At 43.4% G+C, this 24,285-nt stretch overlaps 2 long non-coding RNA genes across 4 annotated transcripts in view; both read right to left on the bottom strand.

The window, feature by feature from the left end:
• LOC135294837 (uncharacterized) overlaps nt 1-16,264 on the bottom strand; it is a 50,872-nt gene extending 34,608 nt beyond the window's left edge. For 2 of the 3 annotated variants that reach the window (XR_010356855.1, XR_010356856.1), the window contains exons 1-2: nt 16,143-16,264; nt 7,791-8,062 (exon numbers count right to left, since the gene is read on the bottom strand). This is a non-coding gene — a long non-coding RNA (uncharacterized LOC135294837). Of the gene's footprint in view, nt 1-7,790; nt 8,063-15,024; nt 16,018-16,142 lie in introns of those variants that run through there. The other variant, XR_010356857.1, reaches the window with a different exon arrangement.
• Nucleotides 16,265-17,819: 1,555 nt separating this feature from the next.
• Nucleotides 17,820-19,314, bottom strand: LOC135294838 (uncharacterized). Its single transcript, XR_010356858.1, has 3 exons — nt 19,159-19,314; nt 17,980-18,035; nt 17,820-17,890 (listed from the first exon to the last, which is right to left on the bottom strand). It is a non-coding gene; the product is annotated as an uncharacterized LOC135294838 (long non-coding RNA).
• Between the last annotated feature and the right edge of the window lie 4,971 nt (nt 19,315-24,285).

Raw genomic sequence — 24,285 nt, forward strand, 5'->3', positions numbered from 1 at the left:
ATGATTTTCAAAATGAAATTAAACTAACAACTCCCTGTTCCTCTTCCTCCTCACCTCACACGGAGCACAAGGACGTTCAAAGGCCCTGCAGCTCCTGTTTGCCCAGCAGGAGGCACGGAGGCTGCAAATCTCACAGCCTGACAAAGTGCAATGGGCACCAACTGCTCTAGGTATTAGTGCTGTTTGTGCCAAATGCTTGAGAGCCCTCATGAGCTTGCCCAAGCACACGAGGCCTGTTCATGAGCAAAAATATCAAATGTTACTCCTTGACATTTTGTTGTTTTAGTAATCTGACCCCACAGAAATTATATCAAGATCTACAAGCCATTCAGCTCTTAATCATAGCAGACATGAATCACCATGTCAGTGAACACTATGTGCATAAATTGCTGGCAATGTGGATTTATGCCACCAGGACATCATTCACCAGTATCACCCCTCATATTTGATTAGAATTGTGGGATTTGAGAAGAACAGACTTAGTTGGTTGCAATTTGAGTTGCAACCTTAACAAAAAAAAGTTGGGGTCTGAGGTTCACAATCTGTCTGTGTGGTTAAGTAAGAGTTTCACGTTCACCCTGCTCAGATTAATTGCTTCTTTAACCTGCAAATGCTGACACACATGCACAGCTGTGCACACTAATAGGGGGGACAGCAGCTGAGTCTCTATCAAGTTTCATTATATTCTGCATGCTTAATTGTTCTCATCACTGAAAACTATCATTTTATTTAATAGTTTCAATACAACAGAAATTTCATAACCTCAATTAAGTATTAAAGACATTTATAAGCAAACAAAAATGGTTTTAAGAGGAACACATATAACATAGATGCATGGACTTGATCGCCTGGTGCAGGTAAAAGATTTTTCTACTCACTCCCTGTGTCTGTAGCCAAAGCAGGGTCAGAGGCTGTGATAAAAAGTTTTTTGATTCATTCAGCTTAGCCTGGTGACACTAGCATGCTGGGTCAAGTGCACTGTAGCTGCCCATAATTGCAGATATTAATGAAGCTTTGAAAAGGATTCAAAAATGACTTTAAATGTCCATGCTGGCTAGAAACCCATTTTGTCCTCATATAAGCATGCTAGATCATCCAAAAAATAATTCAGCTACCAGGGTTAAAATACACAGATAACACTCAAGCTCTTTTACGGCTTTTACCCATGCCAGGCTTCTCACTCCTTGGCTCATTATCTTGTTCATCCCCTCTCATTTGACAGGGACCCACTGGACATCAGAGCAGCGCATCCGCATGCTGATGCTGCCAGACTTTCTATTAAAAAACCCAGTTTGCAGGAGTTCACCATCCTCTACAGAAGCTTTTGAAAGCAAGACATTAGGTCCCAGCCTTGGAAATGTGTCAGATTTGGATACTCTCCCCTCCTAGTAACCCTCTTGAGTGGGTGGATTTTGCATGCTAGAGACCTGTGGATTGTCAACATACAGGTGCCATCACCTTCCCCCAGGCACTCCTCCACTCTGCCTCTGCTGGTGTCTTTGCCGTGATACTGCCTTCATTGATCCTGTGGTCCCATCCTTCTGCCTAATTCCCCTTTCAAGATGCTCCCTTTATGGATAAAACAGGTAAAACCAACACAAACAGACCATGCTGGTAGCAGGTGCTGAGGGGCCTGGGTTAAACTCCAGCTTCCCAGAGACACCTGCAGGATTACAGCATCCCTTTGACCTAACTGCATGTCTCTGCAGGCAGTTGGCCTCCTCGCTGGAGCCCCAGTCCAGCTCACCCAAGGAGGGCAAATGGAGGGGCAGCTTGGAATTTGGCTTCTTCTTCCACTCTGGTTCTGCTGGCCACTGGCTGCACACATATTTACATAAGAACCTAAAGCTGCACCTGCTAAAATCCTTCTTTGAGACAAGAGAAGGATTGCGTCTTCTCAAAAAGAGACAAAAGCTTCTAGAGAAGCCCAGAAATTTCACTTGTCAGCATGAAAACTTGTCTTTTCCCAGAGAAACCAGGCAAGTCACACAGCAACTGCTCTGCAGAAGGTCCCTGAGGCATCGCAGTGCCACGTGTCAGCCCTCCATTGCCTCTTCCCAGTGCCAGCCTTGCTTTAACTGCATGAGGAGTTGAGAATGGAGCTGTTCTATTTCTCCTTGCTGTTAGTCAAACTTCGGAGCATCCAACCGACACTAGTCTGTCAGCCTTACAGTTATTTAAAGACAGCCTGTCAGTTTATTATTAATAGCAGCAATTACATTATTGCAGCTAAAAGAGACAAGTGGGATTGCAAACGTACTGCAGCCGGGGTTAGAGAACTGCTCAGGCCTGCTTTGTGCTAGAAGAGGCTTTCAAGTGTGATTATATGAGCAAACCCTCCTTGCTGAGACCCATGATACATCTTCCTACAGTACATGGCAAAGACAGGGGCTCATTCTGCCAGCCCATCTATAAACTGAGGGGCCACAGAGCCAAACTTCAGCTAATACACCCTTCCTCTAGGCAATATCTACTGCCTCAGGTTTAGCAAGGCACTCAGCCATCCACATCACTTCTGGTCATTTCTGAGCTTGAGGCAGAGCATGCTGACATCCACTTCTGGCACATCATTCAGGCAATGCCACTCCCTCATTTCCAAAGGAGGGAGGGGAAAAAAAACCCCACTTCCCAAAGAGAATTAAGATATCCAGCAGAAAACCATGCTTTATTTTTGCCCATTAGCTGCATCTAAACTAGGGGTCTACATCAGCATTATAAAAATAGCTCAACCAATATTATTTTACAATCAGCAACTCCAAATGTAGGTCTTAGCCAGTGGGAGAGAATAATTTTCCTAAGTAGGCACTGAAGAGTTCATGTTTTAAAGGCTTTCTGAAAGAAGGGAAACTAAGGCAGAAAACAACTAAAAGACTCCCCCAAGGTCATGCAATACATTTATGCAAAACATGACCCTACCTGCTTTTTAGTTCATGGCACAGATGCCATGGAGGTAGCAATTTAATAAGCCACAAGCCCCATCTGTTCATTATTGTCTCAACTGGAGATTGCCATCCCCAAAGCTGAGCCACATTAATTGATTATATGAATGCTCCTGCTTTGACCCAATGCAAAGGCAGTCAATTTAATTTAAATCCTTGTTGGAGAAGATTTCAATTTGCTGGCTGACTTTATGCTGAAGCAGACAAGGAGCACTCACAGAAGTTTCATAACCCACTCCCGCTACGTCTGACAGAGCACATCTGTCCACCTTCTACCTCCCTGGCAATTTTTAAATCAAAACAAATAAAATGTGAAATGAGCTAAAGGGAGACTTTCACTGTGGCACTACCCAGAGCTTTGGGCTGAACAGAATTTCAGCTAGCAGAATTTCCCAAAATTAATAGCATTTCTTCAGTTGGAAGTTTTCCCTGTTCTGAAGTTTCTCTGGTTTGTTTTCCAGAATAATTTTCCCTTTCTTTCCATACTTAAATCTGGTAAAGAAAAGGGAATACAGTTCATATTTTTGTTCCAACTACCAGCATTAGGCAGAAGTAGTAGGGTCACAGAAGCCACAGAGATGGAAAAAAGCTTTTTAAAAACCCTCCCTAAATGCTGCATCCACTCTTCTTGACATTTTAAGTCATCAAAACTTCACTAGTGATATGAGAGGCTGCTAAATTTTCCTCTCTTACCCTTTTCTTTCATTTTTATTAGCAGTTGGATTTTGATTACGTTATGCCTGACAAGGACCAGCTGCCTCCACAAGTAACTGTATTATCATCAGAGGCAGCCACAAGTAAAAGCATGATGTAGGTAAAGGGGTCATAACATTTACTGCTTTTTTTTTTTCCTTTTTTTTATAAACTGCATGAGAAATCAATTCACATGCACCCTGCTAGTGTTAAAATAATAGACTTGCAAGTCTTCCCTGTGAGCCTGGCTCCTAGGGAAAACTCACGTCCATCCAACAACATAGCTGCAAAACCACCTTTTCCCTGTTTTCTCCATGAAAACAAGACAATTTTTGAACATATGGAAGTGCATTAAAGAAAGTGTCCTTTTTTTGTTAAATCAGTTTTTAGATCTTTGTCCTAGAAGTTACACCCCTGCTTTGTTTGTATTGGGGGTATTTTTCTTAGTCTTCAGGAAAATGAGAAAAAATACACAAATTGCAGCTCACAAAGAAAAAAGCATGAGCATGGACAGTTCAGGTATGTCACTCCACTCCAGTGACGTTACCAACAAGTGCAACAGTAAGTAAAGTAAGCTGATGTTCACAGGCAGCTGAACAAGGTGGTTTGAAGATATCCAAATTACTGCAAACAGCCCATTTCTCTTTCTTTTTCACCTTCTACCCCATCACTTGACCGTAATGGCCCTTTTGCTGTTCATCACTCTCTCTCCCCATCAATTTTCATTACCCTCCACAGCTTCTTTATCACTTTTGTTGTCAAACCTACAACTACCTTTATCTCAAATGTTTGCCATAAATTCTGACAATAGACATCCAACCCATGAAGAATACAAATAAATTGGCTAGTTTTAAGAGGCCCTCGGTGATAATGTATTTTTTCATATCCACAGATACAGATAATACCTTCCATCTCTACTGGAAAACTGACTCAGCACTAATGCCCTTTCTCTGACTGGTTCTCTGTCCCCCTGCACTATTTTAAGAAGCGAGCATGTTCTGGTGCAGTAAATAAGAACCAAACCACCACACGACTCAAAACAATCACCAGCAAACAGAAATGTTCAGCCATTCCCTTTCTGAACACCTTGCAGGATGTTTTACTACAAACTGTCATTAAAAAAAATAATAATAACTCTAAGCTTTGCTAAAAGACACTGAATGAACAGAACTACTAAAATTTTCAAAAATTTAAAATGCTTTCAGAAAAAGTAACTCCAAACACATTACCTTTTTTTTTCTTCCAATTTTATGGTGTTTTTTTGCTGGGGTAGGTTGGTTTTGGGTGCGTTTGGTTGATTTTGGGGGTTTTTTTTGGGGGGAGGGGATTTTTTTTCACTTTTACACTGATGCAAAAGCATTGACTTTAGTAGGTGCTGAGGTTTACTCCACTAAAAACAACAGAGAAAAATCCATATCCTTGTGCAGACATGTCTATTCCTCAAGCCAAAATGTGTGACTGGGGGCAGGCTACAACAGAGTGCCCAATGTACCTTTCCACCACAGTGCAACAGCACAGACAAACTGGTGTTTCATTCCCAGCTCTGCTTCTTCTACTGAGACTGAAAAAATACAACATAGGTCCATACCAAGTGTAAAATACTGATGATGAGTAAGTCTGGCCTTGTGAGAAACTACCAGATTCATGTGTATCTGACATAACCAGGAAATTTAAATTCCCTCACTAGCTGAGATGCCTTATGTTTTGAGGAAAAACCTCGAATTTTGCTCAATGACTCCCTGCCATTCTCAACAACAGCAAGACACAACATTATTCCCAGTAGCACGGACCACACAGTTACAAGCTGAAGGTGCAGACTTAGTTAACAATAAAGAGACAGATAAATCCCTAGCTGCTGACAAATCTGTAGAAACATGACCCAAATTTTGGTATCACCAAAATTCTCAGAGGCCAAAGAAGGAGTTTAAAAAAAAAACAAGTTTCAACCACAATTTTTTTTAAGGACACAGGGAAGGAACAGAAGAATACACAGGGATGTTCAGCTCATTTTCTGTTACTGGAGAACTCCTAAGACATAGAAAGACAAACTCCTAAAAATGTACCAGCTGAAAGACAGGGTAGATTCAGACACATGTATTCATGGAGGCATCTTGTCCTTTTGCCCCTTGTTACCCTGACCAAAATAAAAGGGTAAAGCAATCCCTGGCGACTAGGGAGACTTCCTAACAGGACAGGAACTCCTGTGAGAGCAACAAGCCAGTCTCCCACAGGTTTCATAGTCCCTGTCCTCCAGCAAGAGCACCTGGCCCATGCAGCTACACCCAGAGCTGTCACCTTCTCCTCCGCAAAGCCAGGGGCAGTCCCACTGGTGGGGGAAAAGCTGCTTCCCCAAAGGTGGGCAGCAAGCCCAGCTCATCTATAGAGAGGCAGCTGCATAGGCTCACCTCATCCAAGGGCTTTGGGCTCAAAAGTGTGGAGGAAACTCAGGCACTGAAACAGCCACTGAGGCTGTAATTAGCTGACCTCTGCCAGGGGTAGAGAGGAGAAGGAGAGAAGCTGAGAGGATTGAGATGGCAGCTGAGTTTCTTTCCTTCAGAGAGACACAGGGGCTGGTGCTCCTCCGTTGCCATTGTCACCCTGAGGCCACCTCACAGGCAGCTGGTCAAGGCACCCTGGCAATCAACCATGCAGCCAGCACATTCAGGTCATGGTCACAGCGTGCACGTGCATTTGCACACACGTTAGCAAGTAACCGGGTGCTGCTGCAAACCACAAGCTCATTCTACTGGTGCAGCACCCACCATGCTTCCAGGCCCCTCCAAACAGACAAGCACACGGGGAGGTTTTGTGTGAACTGGTCACTGCCATCTCAGATCATACCTGCAAGTATAAACCAAGGCAGCCACTGTTATGGCTACGCTGATGTACACTCTGTAGAGTACTCCCTCCTTCCTCTTTTAACTTGGCAGCAACATTTTCCTTCATTGCATCTACTTAGGCACATCTATGATATGGGGTTTGGAATTTTAAAACAGCCAATCCTAAGTAAACCAAAAAACAAGAGTGGAAGAGGGGATAGAAATATTCAGGCATTTTTCAGGCTGAAAAATTATGCACAAGTGAAAAGCATATTCATTACTGGGAAATACTGTTTGATATTTACAATTTACATCCACATTTAACATTTGAAGATGGAAATGCAGTTCAGCCTCAGTCTTTCCCATCCTTCCTTCTTGCTTTCCAGCTGAGCTGCCAAAGACAAGCAGTCCCATGTTATTCACATCGAGGGCTGGGTGCTGCAGAGCCAAGCTCCCCCCATCCCCCAAGGTACCTGAGCTCCCAGGGACTTTCATCCTAATCCCACAAACCTGACTGGAGAGATGGCCTGTGTGGGCAGGACAGCAAGCTGATTGGTGGCACACAACTGCCTTTTCAGGAACTGGGACAATCAAGGTCACCTTTCACCACACCCCTGATCTTGCTTAGGCGAACCTGGCCTGGCGTTACATTTCAGGCACCCCACGGTTTTTATGTTCCCAGTGTCACAGATTAGCAGCTTGTTCACAAGCCAGCCTCCACTTTCTGCTCCATTACCAGGCACCTGCCACTACCACCACCCAATTTAAAGGCTGCTGGTGCTGGCTGCATCTGTAATGCAGTCACTGGTGATGAATCATGATGTCACAGGCGCTAGATTGCAGCATTGCTAAATGGATCTGGATGATAAAGGGAGAAGAACACCTGTATTTAGCACAAACATCTTCATAATCAGCAGGGCCAGGAAAGGAAATAGAATTAGGCAAGAAAATAGAATTAGCATTATTTCAATACTAACTGGAAGAAATGTGATGCTTTAAACACTGAGTACATGCGTTTTTTCTTGGAAAAGGATATTCTTTCTGACACGCTGGAAGCAGGGTGGGCAAAGCAAGAAAAGGGGAGCTGAAAGGTGAAAACACAGGCAGAAGGAGCATTGTTTTCTGCATGAAAGCTTTTACTTTGAGGAGAAGCAAGAAAAACAGAAAGTATGTCACAGACCAAGGTGACTGAATTTTGTTTGTTTATTCCAGAGAGGGATGAAACTCAAGGCTCAACAGACATGGTCAGCACTGTGGCCTCATGGAAAGGACACCCGTGTGGGGAGCTGTACCTCAGCTTCATTTTTGGCCATATACCCTTTCCTTTTCCACCTCTTACCTTCATCCTTGGGTGCATGATGTCCATGAGACAGAGGTGACAACCTCAGATTGTCAGACATGTGCCCAATCTCAGCAGCTTCTGTCACGCAAGCACTGCCAAGAGGCATTCCTGCTGGCATTTTTTAAAGCCACACCTAGCTGGCATCCATCATTCACAGCTCTCTGCTTCCTCCCTCACATCTCCCTTCAGCTCTCAAAGAGCTACTGCTTCTGATTGCAGGATCTTTGCTTTTGAAGGCAGCTTGGGGTGGACTGCCTCCTTTTGGCTCTCTGAAAATACAAAATAATGACATGTTTGTTACTTTTGTGAACAGGAACCATTCAAAAGAGACAGTGCTCCTGACAGCTCCTGGAGAAATGATGCCCCAGTGACAGGCTCCTTTTTAAACCTAGGCTCCTCCTGGTGCCTGTCTGTGATCCTTTACATTAATAGGAGACGTTTACGGCCATTTCAGAGATTACAGGCTTCAGGTTTTCAATCTGCAAAAGAAACACAACTTGAAATTGGGCACTATCCTCTCTTCAAGCTGTGTGATTTGGCTAAAAAGGAAATAAACCTGCTGATGAAGGAAGGCTTTCCATGACTAGAAGTGCTTTTGAACAGCAGCTTCATTATCCCTTTACATTCAGGTGTATCATAGCACTAGCTAGAAGCAATAACTTGCACAAAATCACCTAGCATTAGGCTTTTGGCTAAATATTTTGACATAACTCTGCTAATAGTTATATTTATGCATTTCTCTACATAGCCAGTGTCATGCAGGATTTGGGGGTTCTACCTCCTTCTTCCTATTCTGCTATGGATTCCCTGTGCTGCTTAAGAAGGTCAGTTTATTTGCATGTAGTACATTTGATTTTATTTTGGAGGTGAAGACAATACTTTTCTGCCCCTAGAACACCGGTGCAGTAGCTGCAAAGTTACTGGTTAAAAAGTGCTGTAAAGGTAATAAACTACCACTGCTGGATTTGCACACTCTCTAAGAATCCTTGTCTACAGCTTTCCAGCCTAATTTTGCCTTTTGGAAATCGTGTCATTGATTTCTTAAGTTTCCAACTTGAGCAACAAAGAGAGCTGGTTATTAGAAAAAAAGTGATGCTCATTCCTCCCTCTGCTGAAACCAAAGGTGTTGCACTAAATCAGTCACAAATTCTCAGCACTACCAAAGGGTAGTAGCAGGCTCCCACACCTTCAGGTTACTTGGAAAATTTAAATCTTTTTCCAGTCAACCGAGTGGTGATGACTAGATCAACTACATCCCCAGCCTCTGATGTTTGCAGCCTCGGGAGCCTCACAGTGAGGGACAACTGAGGTGACCTGCACAGGGAGGCAAGGAGCAGCCCGGCAGGAAGACCGTCCTTCCCTTGTTCATCCAGTGCTGATCACAGCCTGTCAGCACCGACCCCGCTCTGCAAGGCTGGAAAGATGCGCACAAAGGGCTGTGAACACGGGGAGCCGCTCCGCCGAGTCCCGCAGGAGCGCAGCCTTCCCGCAGGAGTACAGCACATCCCCGCTTCCCTCCCCACGGCACTCAGGTCGGAGACAGCCAGGAGCCAGACCTGGAGGCTGCCAAAGCAAAGGGCCAGGCTCCTTCGGAGGCTGCCAAGCCTTTCACCGGGGCTCAGCGCCCTCGGTGTTGGCGCTGCCTCGGCTCCGGCGCTGGGCAGGGCCCGCACGGGGACTTTCCTGTGGTTGAAATGGGAAGGAAAGGCAAAGGGAAAGGAAGAGCAGCGGGATTCGGGGACGAGCGAGCAGGACTGAGATGCTCGGGCAGGAGCGGCAGAGCCGCTGCCTACGCCGGGGCTGCACTGGCACCCAGCGGCGGCGGCGGGGCCAGCCCGGGCTGCGCTCCCAGAGCCGGGCAGCCCCCAGGGGAAAACACGGCAGAAGCGAATTCATTGTACCTTGTAAGGAAAAAGAGAAAATAAAATAATAAAAAAAAAAATAAAAAAAAAAAGCACCACCACCCCTCCACGTCGCCGTCTTCGCCACCCCTTCCTTCACGTAAAAAACCAACAAGCCAACCAACTAATTCCAAACCATATTCCATCTGTCAACATATTCCAAACCATATTCCATTTGTCAAGTGTGCTTGTGCAAGCCACAAAATGGGAAGTTTCTGGGGGAAGGAGGTGTGCATTTCAATTTTTGTGTTAGACCAGACTTACTCACAATTTGTTATTTTCACTAGGTCTGAAAGTTAAGCCTCGTTGGTGAAAACTTGACACGTGTGCATGTACCAGCTGAAGGAAATGTTTTCAGGTTCACGTATCTGTTTTTCTAAAGGCTGAGAATAAATCTGTCTTTTTCTGAGATAAGAAACATTTTGCATTTCATTTCAAAGAAACAAAGTTAAATAGTTCTGCACAACAAGGGCAATGTTTCAATCAGAGCCTCAGTAATAGATGTTCTATGGTGAACAGCCTCATGTAGCAATGACAATATAATCAATTGATGGATGAGTTAAAATCTTTTAGGACTCAGTCAAAACCCACTTCTATATAGTAGCGTATGCATGTCCATTTTCCAGAAAGGCTGCATCCATCAGTTATACCAAGGGAATAGAGAGGGAAAGACTTCTAAAATCATGAAAGATGGTTTGAATGTATCAATTTTCGACTCTGCCTAATTTTCCCCACCCATTCCAGTACAGCCATTCACCTTACAGATGTATTTTGTGATACAGAAAAACTACATGCAAGGAAACAGGGCTATGAGAACTAGATTATAACCATAGCCCAGATGCACCTGGAGCTGACTGTTTGATGAAGTCAGAAGTGATCATACATTTTCCTCCCCTTGCTGCTTACCTTAAAATTCTCCTTTGTCTCACTTGAAACCCACCAGGACTGGAAATGTGAGGGCTATGCTAACAAAAAGACAATTTACTCTGGCTAAAACCAGAAGTTATTTATTCTATCTCTAAGTTATTTATTCTAATATTCTCTAATATATTTGGCAGGCTTATAATTTTGAGAGATAGACAAGACAAGTTCTGAACCTCACTTTTTCCACACCAAATTAAATATCTCAGTTTTCCCCTCCACTGCCCAGTGCTGCAGTTGGCTCCATAATTGCCTCTTCATTATGAGCTGGGGCTCTGCACATCCTGTCATTTGTATGGTTTTGTGCTATGGATATAAAGATTAGCAAGGATTCAGGATTTATATCTCATTCAAAAGATTAATAACTTAGCATATCATGTCTTCCACCAATGCAAAAGTTAACCAAAGCACCATGCACTACAGTGCCTTGTGAACACCCATCACCAGAGAAAGGTCTGGAGAACAAGTGAGTTTTACCACTTCACCTCAAAATCTTTATATCTAGATTTGGTGAATAGAAAACTGAGATGAATCCCAGAGTTCAGGAGGCTACACTGAGCACAGATTCCACCCTTGCAATCTGAGAAAAGGACCACCGAGGAGTAAAGATGTATCTGGAAGCAGCAGGAAACCAAGTGAGAGCAACACCAAGTGAGAGCAGCACCTCCCACACTCCCTCCCCTCTTATGTTGGGGCAGGAGCAAGGAACACTCCCTTTTGTGCTTCTGTCAACTTCATCCAGCTTGAAATTTAGCTGCAGCAGCCCCACAAAAACTCTAGCTGAGACAGTAATACAAGAAGAGAGACAATTTCTCAAGCAGGCTGAAATTTCAGTCACCAACATTCTCCCACACATCTGAACTCCCTTCTCCCATTTATTTTTTCATTCCTCTCTCAAGCGCCGTAACAAGTCAGCTCTTTGTTTTTAGTGCTTCAATTACTCCCTCAGAGCTCTTGAACTGCTGAGCCCTCCCAACAAAATCAGGATAATGAATAATGTTCATCATTTGCTTCTGTGTAACTGCTTCCTCTGCCCAGGCTTGCAGCATGACTAGAGAGGCACAAGAACTGACAGCTGAACAAATCCCACACCATCACGGAAGACAGGCCCAACAGTGTACCCTGGCAGCCTTCTCAAACACTGCAGCCTGCTTTTCCATGTATGGGGGGGCTTTATCCCTAAAACTGGCCATGGAGGAACCAGCCCCACTTGAGAAGCAGGACTACAAAGGAGTTCTGAGACAGAGATGCCCAGCACAGCAAAAAAAGGGATTCCCCTCTCCTTGGTCCCCCCTAAAAGCCACATCACTCACATGAATAGCCACTTCCAGATGCATCAACCAAGGCACCAAAGGGGCAAGAAGGCTCAAACTTTTTCAACCTGGCCTGCCTTAACAACATTAGCAGCCAAAATCCACAGCCAGCTAGTTTCTGTTTGTCTAGGCTTGAACAAGACTGTTTTATATTCAAAATCAAGAAACATACAGCTATGTGTAACATTACCTATAATACAGTATATTGCTGCTACTCATTCTTACAAAAGCCAGTTTCTTTAGCAGAAGTCTGTCAGTACTGACTCCCCTAGGTCAGCTCGACTCCAGCACCAGGAATCACATTTACCTGCAGCCTGGGAGGCATCAGTCACTTTGCCATCAATACCTCACAATAGAGCCTTGCAATGGTTGAAATTGTTGCTCAATTAATTGCTGGCTAGTTCCTGCCAAATTGCCTGCAATAGCTCTTCCTTTGGCGTGGAAGGAAAGAATACAGCCCTTTAAAGTGCTCTGAGGTCACATTAGACTCACACACACTCCATTACCCATGACCTTGTCTCTCTGGCAGAAGCTGGAATCTTCTGTCCTCATTTCCCAGGGCCTGAAGGCACCAGGATTGAGACTAAAGGGGGAGATGTGGAGTGGCCCGAAGGAGCACAGGGTCAGAGTTGCTAGAAATGCTGTCCTCAAGCTCCCAGCAGGGGCTTGGCTTGAGACACTAACACAGCCAAATAGGAAAGAGCCCCTTTATTAAGGGAGTGGAGCCAAGGGAGAAAAAGGTGGTTTACTGCACATGCTGTAATGGTCACATGGAGGCTGCTCCATGAGGAGAGGCTAGGAGGTTCAGCAGGTGAAGAGACAGTGTAATTTCATGTGAAACTCATGGGAGATCCTTCCTTCCTTCCTTCCTTCCTTCCTTCCTTCCTTCCTTCCTTCCTTCCTTCCTCCCTCCCTCCCTCCCTCCCTCCCTCCCTCCCTCCCTCCCTCCCTCCCTCCCTCCCTCCCTCTTCCTGAGCTAGGAATATCAGCAGTGTCAAAAAAGACCTGCAGACCCCAACCCAATTTCTTGCAGATTCAACAGCAGAGATAGGCGACTGCCCTTTGTACCTGGGGAGCAAGAGATGCTCACTCTCCTTGCCAAGAGAATGAAAGAGAAACACAGCACCACATATCCTGGAAACCCAGAAGTCTGCCTCTGTCCTATCCAAGCACAAAACTAGGATCTGGGGTTATTCTGCAGTTCACCCACAAATCCACAGTGGAAACAAAACCTCGAAGTTAAGAAAGCAGCTCATTAAGCTTGCAAATGTGAGGAACTGTTGGTGAAAATTATCACAAAACTACCGACTGTCATCTTGGGTTATGGAAGATTTTGAGTGGGAAAATGCTCTGTTGCACCTTCCTACGAAAGCTTTTCACGATTAACTTGCTTTAGTAGAAAATGAGGAGCTGAACACAACAAAACATTCTGTGAAGCCATGAACTTTTCAAAATTTTCATTAAAAATGTTTAAAAGCAATGACATTTTTCATAAAACATTTCAGTTTTGAGTCTGGAATAGCTTTCAGTTTTGAAATGCAATTTCCCTTTTAAAAATGCGAAAAAAAAATGAACACTGGGAAAAAGTCTTTTGATATTTTTACAATCCCATGTGACAAATGAGACATTTTTCACATTGCCAATTTGCTGGAAATATTTTTAAGAGGTCATTCCAAACAGATCTTTTTTTCCAAAATACTGACACTTTCAAGAACTTTCATAAGCTTTTGGGTTTTTCTACCTAACTCAGTAAGCACTACATATTTTGTGATTTGTGGATTTTTTTGGATGCAGTTTGTCACAGATTCCAGTCATCCAGACACTCATGATTTTTAATTAATTGCTTTACCATTTCTGGCTGTATAAAAATGTCAGAAATATAAATGAAATATCAACTAAAACACGCATTCTACTTGTTTTCTAAGAGAAAAGACAAGAGAAAGTTTGAGAATCTGCAAAGAATATGTTTTCATTTGATCTAAAAGTTATTCCACTCTTCATCATTGAATAAGAATATCTGAATACTATGGTTGCCGCACCCTTCTAGAAAGCTATTTTTATCTCTTTTTAGATACAACATTATCTTTCTTGTTTCGGTTTCAAATATTGGAGCTTTCCTCTTACCATTCTACCTACAGCATTTTCCACACGTAATATCTATGGGGGGGAAGAGAGAGACTGAAAAACAGGGTGAGGGTGCTATAGAATAAATTTAATTCTGTATTAAAACATGAAAGGCAAAAAGGGTCTCATTTCTTTATTGTAAGTCACTGAAGAAAATTCTCTATTTTTGTTCCCATAAGTGCTGCTTTATTTAGTGTGTTATTTCAGTGCTATTTCTAGTGTGGCCCACTGACATGAACACTGGGATCACCATACTGATCTGTCTAAATATAGCACCTGGGAGCTGACAGTGACAGGTACCAGATGCCTATTATTAAACTGCAAGAAAATGGCAAACGATGAAACAGTGAATCCTTATGGAAAGCTGAGCAGGATCCTGCTGCCATGGGGTTTGAATGGAGCCAGATTGCCTTGGGGTGGCAAGGGAAGACCTCCTGAATCCCCAGGATCTTCAAATTCCAAACAGAAAGGAGGGGTGAGGACAACAGGGTTCAGGACCCCTGGTGCTGTGTGCACCAGCCTCCTGAGAGCCTGTTTTGACAGCTCTAAGGGTGGCAAGAAATCGACTTTACTACCCTGAATCTGTGGCTCTCCTGGCTATTTACAACAATTTAGCCAGCAAAGCCTTCATTTATTTCCCTGCTCCTTCAGGAAGTTAAAGAGGTAAGACAGAAGGTGAGAAACACATAAAGACAAAACATTACTGGAATCTGCACAATCTGCTGGGAGCAAAGCATCACTATATGGCCCCATTCACAGTAGCATTATATGTCTGTCTCTCCCAGCTCACCCACTGACTTGAAGCTATTTCCGTTTTAATGAATGTTTAAATTCAAATATCATCTCAGAACTATCCAAGACTCTGCATACAAATATATGTTTATGCCTTTTGTGCAAGGTGGCATCCTTTTCAGCCTCACTGAAAAGAAGCCTAGCCAGAATCTCAGTGAGCATCAACAGAGCCAGCATTACCTTATTTTAAACATTTGTTCAATGCACACTAGCATCACAGGTAGTTTTGGTGCCTCAGTTAAGCAGAGCTCTGCTGGAGATGAAGCTTTCAGGCAGACAATCCTTCCCTCACCAGGGGTGGACGGAGGCATCCAGCAAGCTCTATATACCAACTGAAAATTCAGATGTTTTTGGTTTCAGTGCCCCTGTTTGCTTTCCTCCTAGAAGAGGAAATAATAGCCCTCAGTCATCTTTTTTTTTTTTTTTAATTGATTACTTTACCCTCTTTTGCAGCCAGCCATAATAATCTCCTCTAAAAAATTAAATAGTCTCAAAGCCAGAAGGATGGATGTTTTTAGGCACCTTTGAATATTTCCCCATTCTTTGAAAAGCTGGGGCATGCTGCATTCACAGAGCAGAGGTATAACCCATGCTGCTCAAAGCCAAGGAGAAAGAACATAGAAATTACATTAACAGATTCACTCTCTAATTGTTCATTACGATAATGAGAAGAAGCTATCAGAAGGACTTCTGAAAGAAGCATACTTGAAGGAAAGAGACGTGGTGAGTGGGCTTGAAAGCAAGAAATTTGGAGACTGGGGGAAGAGGCAGTGCAGGTGATGGTGCTCAGAGGGCTGCAGGAGCAGGGAGGGAGACCACCCACCTGTCCGCTGAGGGCAGAGGGGAGGGAAGCATCCAAAGAAGAATTTTCTCACTTATTTCTTAAGGAGTCTGAGGAGACCCATTTGTCAGGCACCACACACTGTGGCTGTGAGCACTCCTAGTCCTCCCATCGGTGTGTGGGCAGGAGGAGAAGGAAACGAGAGGGGCAGCACCGGGAGGGAACACGGGCTCCCAAGGGTGGGGGCAGCCTTGGTGGTAGAAGTAGGTGGAAGGCAGCCAAAAGGGAATAAATCTCCACGCTGGGGAAGTGCCTCTGTCCTCACCAAGCCTCACTCAATAAAAACCCTGCTGCTTGCCAGAACTTCAGCAGAGATACACGAAGGCAGCGCTGCGGGCGCAGGCGGCGGCTGAGGCTGGCAGAGGAGGCCGCAGTGGCCAGGGGAGCCGGGACTCGCCCGGGCCCAGCGCGCTCGGCTCAAACCTTCCCGGGCCCGACCTGCCCGTGCTGCTCCCACCTTTCCCAAACGCCACCTCTTTGGTCCAGAAGCATTTCTCAGCAGCAGGAGGTTGTTCCTGCCTGCCCGTCCTTGCTTCCCCAGCATCCCGGGGGGAGCGGCGAGGGGGCTCCCCCGCCTCCGCTCCCCGGCACGGGCAAGCGGGTATTTAATGGAACGCCACAGCGGATGGCAGAGCTCGGCTCTCATCTCGTCATCTCAGGCTCCCCGCAGGCAGAGCTCTGCTCTTGCAAAATCTGGCGCCTGCACAATCTCCTCCTGACCCTCCAAGCGAGACCCCCGCCTGAGAGCAGCTTTGACAGGCTGCTCACAGCGGGACGGAGGAGAAAGCAGCTCCCTCATCCTCCTCGGAACAGCGGCTCCCCAGAGAGCAGGACAGCCCTGATTCGAGCAGGTGTGGCGGAGGTACTTCATTATATGGATGTGCCTGCCCCGCAGGCGAGCCCCTGGAAGAGCGGCGCAGAACCTGTCACAGAGCACAGCTGCTGGTCCCTGATGCTCCATGCAGAGATAAATGAGGACCCACCTGCTGATGTGTTCCCAAACTACCAGCTCTACCAACTTTTAGTATTCCTCTCTGGCTGGGTTTGAGATAAAAACCCTCTCCAGGGGCTTCTGGAAATCCAGGCTCGACCTTCATGCCTGGGACATGGAGCTGGTTCTCACACTCATCTCCTCACCTAACCAGAATACATAATGCAATGAAGGGTTTGGTGCTTTGGCTACAATCCAGAAATATTGCTCTTTGAAAATATTCAGACCTGCAGTAAATCATAAGACATGACAGCATCCTCAAATTCTCCTGGAAATGAAATATTTAAAGGAAGCTCTGCAATATTCAAGTGAAGTTTCCAGTAAAGGAAACTAGAAGTAAAAGTGCTGTAGGTGAGAGAATGAAGGGACCTGGGGAGACTAAAAGGAGCAAATAAATAAAAAGTATGTCAACATGGTAATGTGACTGTTGTTGAGAACAGAAGGAGCAATTAGAAGGAGGGATGAGAAAAAGGAGCATAGAAGTTCTAAGCCAAAGAATACCCCAAAGCAAGTCAAAGTAACACATAAAAGGAAAGTGCACTGACCAACAAATACATATTGTTACATCACAGCAAAGAAAAGAGACAAAGAAGTTAGTAAATAGTACAATTTTAAGGTGAGGGAAGGGAAAATACAGGAAAGGGAAGGGAGACAAATGTGAGTGAAAATCTATGGGGCAACAGGCAGTAAGGAAACATAATGCAAAAGGAGGTCAGGTTTCTGCTAAAGCTCAAAGCAGGATCTTAACTGAAAGGGAAGAACCTATTTCACAGCAAAGTGGTGTATAAGCAATAAACTCTCCTTTGGGACTTGCTATTTCCCCTGAGAGTGCAGGTGAGACGGGTGAGTCCAGGCAGGAGATGCTCTCCCCGTAGGCAAGGAGCAGGATGTCGTGGCTGGCAGGTATGATACCAGGTGACTACAGGACACCTCCTGCTCTCTGTTCCTGCCCCAGCCACACAGGAGCCTGACAGTGCTGCTGAACTAGCAGCCAATAAAACAAAGGGCAGAATAATTTTGTCCTTGACCTGAAAGTCCGGCTTTTCAATTTTGAGCTCAGTTCTCACTGATGACCTACATTTCCCTAATAAAACCAGATTAATACCAGTACCTACGTGACAGCCATTTCAGACCTAATCTTACCTTATGTTGAAGGTTATTACATTTGCATTATGGCAAGCCTGAAACACTTCCATGGTCCCTTTTCTACATCTCTGAGGGAAAAGAACAGAAAATTATTCAAGCATTTTCTAACAAAATCACTTGTTGTCAACAATGGTATATTTTTCATTGTGAAACTCACCTATTACAGCAACAATGGTCTATTAGTCTTCAGCTCTGCTTGGTCTCTTTCACCAGCTGCAAGCAGAACCCAAGAATGGTGTGAGAAGTTTCTTTACCAAAACCCACTAGCTGGAGAGGAGATAGTCTCCTGCTTTTCATGTGGTTTAGATAGTCTTATAGACCAAGTGAAGACATGACACCACCACCCATGCCTGACATCCTCACCATACCAGGGAGGAGTAATTTTTCTTCCTTTTCTTTCAGCAAAGGTGACCCTCACATAAAGGTCAGTTGAAAAGCCTCAGTTCTAAGGGAAAAGCACAATTTCTCTCCCAAACTAGTCAAAGCAAATAATCCTTTAGAAAAAAGAAATCCTTTCACAAATAAACATGTTCCACACCACAAAATAAAGGATTGAAGGAAGGGAAAGGCCACCTGCAAATGAGAGGTGATAGCAAGCAGGAGAAGGCAAAGGACAGTTTGAATGATACAAAGAAATAATTAAAAGGGAAGAGAAGCACACGTGGTAGAAAACATATGAGAGCAGAGGTTGTCAGATGCAAAGAATACCCACATCTATAGTCATGATTAATTGTGAGAATAGCAGGTTATTTGCCCATCTAGAATGCAGAAGAAGTGAAGTGTTGTGTAGAAATGCCATTAATCTCCCTTGATGGGAACATTATTTGCACTGAATTCTACCTGACATTTCAAGTTGCTCTCAATATATTTTATTGTATATTTTTTCATATTTTCAGTGCTCTATTGCCAAAGATTCTGAATCATCAAAATTAATCAGCTGGCTGGAAAAGAGCCAGATACAACAAATAAGGAGCCAAGCACTTTTGATATTCTCGTAGTCTTAGATGGATGTATAACTCACATTTATGGGTTTGGGAAGATCTGGGGCTGCTCAGAGTAGGAAAAAAAAATAAATAAAGAAAAAATAACAACACCCATGGGCATTGTTGCAAGAAACTGAATAGACACTGTTGATGAACAAATGGCTACTGCTTCTGCTTTGAAGCATTTGTTTGGTTCATTGTTTGGAAAGCAGCAGAGAAAAAGGAGAGACCTGGACACACATCTGGGTAAATCACCAGGAACTGCATCAGATGCAGAGGTGTTACACCAGTGTAACTGAGGGAGGTCTCTGAGGATGACTGAAAATATATAGACTCCATATAAGAAACCTAACCTGAAGGCCTGGCTGCAAAATTAAACCTACTCCTTCAACGGAGGAAAAATAAGAAATACTTTTCCCTAATTATCCCTGAAGGGCAGGCTGATGTGATGGAGTAAAGCTTCCATGTAATAAAAGTAAATGAAAATCCCTACCCCTGCTGCCTGCCACAGAATGCCAATACGTCACAACTGGAAAGCAGCTGTAGGGAATTCCCTTTTACCTGGTGCTGCCTGTGCTAATTCTAAACCAAGGCAAATACGCATAACAAGGGGAAGCTAATACTAATGGGAATAGAGAAGACATGAAACAGAGACACATCATTTCCCACAAACCATCAGACGTCCAGAAGAGAAGCTTTGGTGGAAGGAAAAGTAACTTTTTCAAAAAGCCAGCGTGCTTTCCTCCTTTCTTCTATTTCCCCTTTCTCCCAAGAAGGGAATTGTTCTTGAGAAGTTTGTAGAGGCAGTAGCTGAGGTAGACTAGAATTTGAGCTGGGCCCTCCTCCCCATGCAGACTCCAGCGGGGCTCCTTGTCTGCATACCTCTGCATCGAACCAAAATTAAAAATTCTGTTAAGAGAGGAAATCTCCTGCCAGCTAATATCCCTAAGCTCAGAGAAATGCTGCACAACAAACACTGTGACAGGAATTTCATGCTGAGCCCCAGCACCAGGAGGACACTATCATTTTTCCGTGCTATTTTGAAGTGATGCAAAGATGTCAGCATCGAGGCAACTTAAAGAACCCATTACTGCAAAGCTCTTTGACAAATAAATAAAACATGAAAGCTGTTCCCTATGCAGGGAGAGCAGTGGAGAAGAAGGATAAGAAGAGGACTAGGAGCAGGAACACCATATTTGCTATGGATTTTGAATGTTTAAAAACCTGCCTCTGAAAGCAGCTTAGTAATTAGCAGTAGCTTATGTTGACAAGGGTATTTTTGCACAGCTCCATTGCACTGGCTAATTGACAGACAATATTTGCCAGTGAGGAAATCCGGAATAGGCTTTCTTGCTGACATACCTCAGTTCCTTGGCTAATCATTTAAGAGCCATCTCCATTCTTAAAATCTTATATATATACTTATACATAAGTATATGTACAAACACTAGAAATATTTGGTGTCTTTGAAAAGCTCTCATAGAGACTTCTGTTTTCTCAGAATACTTAGCATAAATGTACCAGCTAGGAAGCAGAAATTAGGAAAACTGTTTGCTCTACAATAAAGACAATTGTGTGACACAATAAAGTTATTCTGAGATACACTTGCTTCACATATAATCTAAGACTGTTATCTACACTACCTTTTGAAGGGTTGGACAAATTAAAATATTATGAGATCTTGCTGTCTATGCTGTATTTGCTATGATGGGCTCATTTTAAAAAGGCAGTTCTAAAAGCAGTTGCTCCTGAAATCAAAATTGAAAAGCAGGAATCCTGTATTTGTTGGCTGTGAGCAGAAGTGTGCTGGTGCATACCACACTCCTCATCTTGAAAACTTTTCTCCCTGACTTCTGAGAAAGAACAGACAATGGGCTGCTGCTTTTTGTTTCCAAAGGGGAGCCAGCAGGAGTCAATACAATTATTTTTGGCTTCTACGCACAAGCTATCCTGCCAGATAAGCGCATAGCAATCTGTGTTCCTTAGAAAAAAATCTTTAAAAAACCATTTTGAAGAATTTCTATCAGAACACATGATCTTTATCTGTAACTAATACAAGCTGAATGCCTAAAATACAGGATGAAGTCTTCGGTTTACCTTTTCCCCCACAGTGAATAACAGTTTCAGCATTATGATTAGGACACAAGCCAAACCATTGTGTGTTTGGGTAGCATCATCCATTAAGGCCACTAATCATCTCTGCTTCAGCTTCATCAGGGCTGAATTGAGACCTTTATGTTGACTTCAATGAACCTGGGATCAGCCCTTCTAAGATACAATTCAGAAAAGCACTTAAGCAACTGCACTTAATTTCAAGCCTGAGGCTAAACATCACTAGGCTGATCTGATCAGGAAGTCAGCCAGAGAAAAAGTAATATCATTCATGGAATTAGTGAGTCAAAAGAGCATAATTTCCTTTTTGTGATGGTTGCTTCAAAAATCATTCCCCTGTTCCAGGTCTGCTCTTCCTCTCCATCGCTGTCCCATTGAGCAAGGCAGCTGCTTCCATCCTTCCTTTGGTCCCATCTGGCTGTGGCTCTTTATGAGTGGCAGAAATTAATTTATTTTCCATAAGTAAACAACAATGTTCTGTCATCATAATATTGCTAAACCTGCATTTTAGCAAGTTAATCAATAGAGCCTCTATAGAAGCTTGTGAAGGCAAACTTCTACACCAGGTCAGCTCTAGAGAAAGAAAACACCCGTGTGTTAATTCTTTGCCAGTATTGACTTGTCCAGCACTTTTCCTGAATAAAATGCATTTTCTTCTCCCACCTCCTGCACTGAGGCCCATAATAAAGCAGGGAGGCTTGTTCCTTGCACCAGAGAGCACTGACCTCTCGGAAGAGATGTGTGCAATGTTTCCCACATTTTCAACATGTTCTTGCTCTTGGATATTCAACAGGGCTCCTGGTTTCACCCCCCTGTACAGTCTGCATGGCTTCAAAAGGCAGCCAAGGTGAAATTCCAGGAAGGACAGGCACTTTGCATGATGATCCAAGCTCTTGTTATTGTGCATATGGGAAGAGTTGTAAGGGAAGAGAAGAGAGAGGAACACCTAAAAAGACAAAGTTAAACTTTTCCTCTATTCTTCACCTTCAATATATTTGTATAGCCAGCCATCATTTTAACACACCTCTTGGACAGCCAGGCCCATGACCAGAGAAGCTGCAGGGGAAACATTATATCAGATATTCTCACACACACAGGGCAATTTCCACAGAGAATTCAGTTGCCTGAGGGGAAGGTGGCCTTCCCTGGAGCACATTTTTCTATCAATAAATTGTGTCAAAAAACCTTCCATGAAACACTATCTTTAACCATAACTGCAAGTTCTCCTTAGGAAAAAAAGCCCCCCATTGAAAAAGACTGTGGTTGCCTTTGAAGCTTAGGCTTCACTAACCCATGGCAATAAGTGTTGGCTCCAGAATTTTCAGCCTTCATGCAAGTTCCCAGTTGTTTGAGAATGAGCACCAGAAATGGCCTTCCTTGTGCATTGCCTACTATGAACTAAAAACACTGTCAGCTTGATTTTGCATTTTGTATTGATTCTACAGCAATCTGATCTGACTCTGAAGCTGGCCCTGCTTGAAGCCAGAGGTTGGACAGAGCCAATCTATGTTATTCCGCATTTGTATGATGCAGCTGGAGAGGAATCTCTGCAGTCACAAACCAGGATTGCTCCCTCAGCAGACAATGCAAGGAAACAGAACCAGCCTAACTTCAGACAGTTTGGAAATTAAAGCCACACAAGGGGACAGTAGAAAATCTACCACTTCCAAAATCCCAATTTTTCACATTGAACCCATCACATTGCCAGAATATCTTATTCTCCATGCTTTGCTGTGTGGGAAGTAGTGCATATCATGACCCTCACTCCTGAAGGTCAGTGGGAAATGAGGACATATGTGTCTCCTGTTCAAGCTCAGTGGGATGACTCTCACTCCAGTACAAGCACATGCTTAAATGCTCCACTGAGTTACACTCCAGGCACTGTCTTATCCTATCTGCAGCTACGAGCCATCCTCTCACAAGCATTCATTCTTTGCTACATCACATGGAAAGGTGCAAATGCATGTTAAAAAAGTTACCTTTTTCTATTAAACTCTGTAGTGCTTTTCTGTAAGGCTAGTAAATTCAGTTTATTGAGCAGTATGACTGCTTGAGCATTTTTAGTATGCTATAATGCATAAGAGATACTGTATTATCTAATAAATTTCAATCTTTGAAAAGTTTTTTAAAGACTGAAATGCTTGCAATTTAATTTTAGGAATGTATTAGCACATATACTATAGCAAAAATGTATTCATTTTCAGCCAGCATTATAATAATTTCTGTTATCGTAAAGGAATCTATTCTATTTGCACTAAAAACGTACATGAAGAAGATGGACGGCATTCACCACAATTATCATTACTCTTAAGCATTTAGAAAGCCTGAGCTCATTACAATTTGATGACAGTTAACAAGAGAAGAAATTTTGTTATTAACATCTTAAACATTAAAAGCAAAAAAATTCAGTATGACACTATTTTCAGAGAAACACCAGATTCAGAGTTCCAAAAACAGGATTTTAAATTATTTAAAATATATTTCTGTAATGAACTAACAATGCATGCCTAAGTAGGCTTTTCAGTACACTGTGCAGGGTTACAACAAGAAGGCTGTTACACCCAGAGCTCGTGTATGACAAGGTTGTTCACTTAGTGTTGGAACTGACCTTTAAGGGCTCTGATGTAATATTTGAATGGCTATCAATGTACAGTTGTCAATTGATTGCAAAGAAAATGCTGATAGTTTACTAGAGAAAACTATTAGGCAGTCAAAGGTTGAAATTGATAAAGATACAGTAGGGTTTTGCAGAGGGAGGGTGAATTAGGTTGCATGCTATGACTAATAGTACTTAGACTAGCTGCCATAAACTCAGAATTCGCAACAAAAAAAATCTGACAGCTTGTTCAAAGAGTTACGATATTATGGAAGAACAGATATGTGGGTCTGTTGTGTCAGTGACACTACAGATTGGCCTTCTGTTGTACGTAGGCGACACACAGCTTTAAAGCATGAATGTGTCTTCAAAATAGAGCACTTCAACAATTTCTAGTTATTTTGTGGTAAAGTTTGCGGGACTAAAGAAATGCATATTAAAACTACCAGGAGGGAAATAAACGGCAGTATTTATGCAGCACATCAGCACACAGAACAGCATTCTCCAGTGCAGAGGAAAGTCTCTGAAAGGTGAGATTTGACACACCAAATTGATGTTATCCTAACTTGAAAAGCTATGCCACAGGCTTAAACCATCTGGGCTCCTAGCAGTGCTGAGCAAACCGGTGGGTATCCAGCCACAAGACAAAAGAAGAAAGGGTAATTGAGCTGTTTGGTTCCAGCCTCAGAAGCAAGACTCTTTGTAATTCCATGCACCCACAGCTGGCAGAGCTGCTGCCAGCTGTGGAAGGCTCAGCTTTGCAACCATGGCA

This window comes from Passer domesticus, chromosome 2 (genome assembly GCF_036417665.1).
Source record: "Passer domesticus isolate bPasDom1 chromosome 2, bPasDom1.hap1, whole genome shotgun sequence".
In the NCBI taxonomy this organism is placed as follows: Eukaryota; Metazoa; Chordata; class Aves; order Passeriformes; family Passeridae; genus Passer; species Passer domesticus.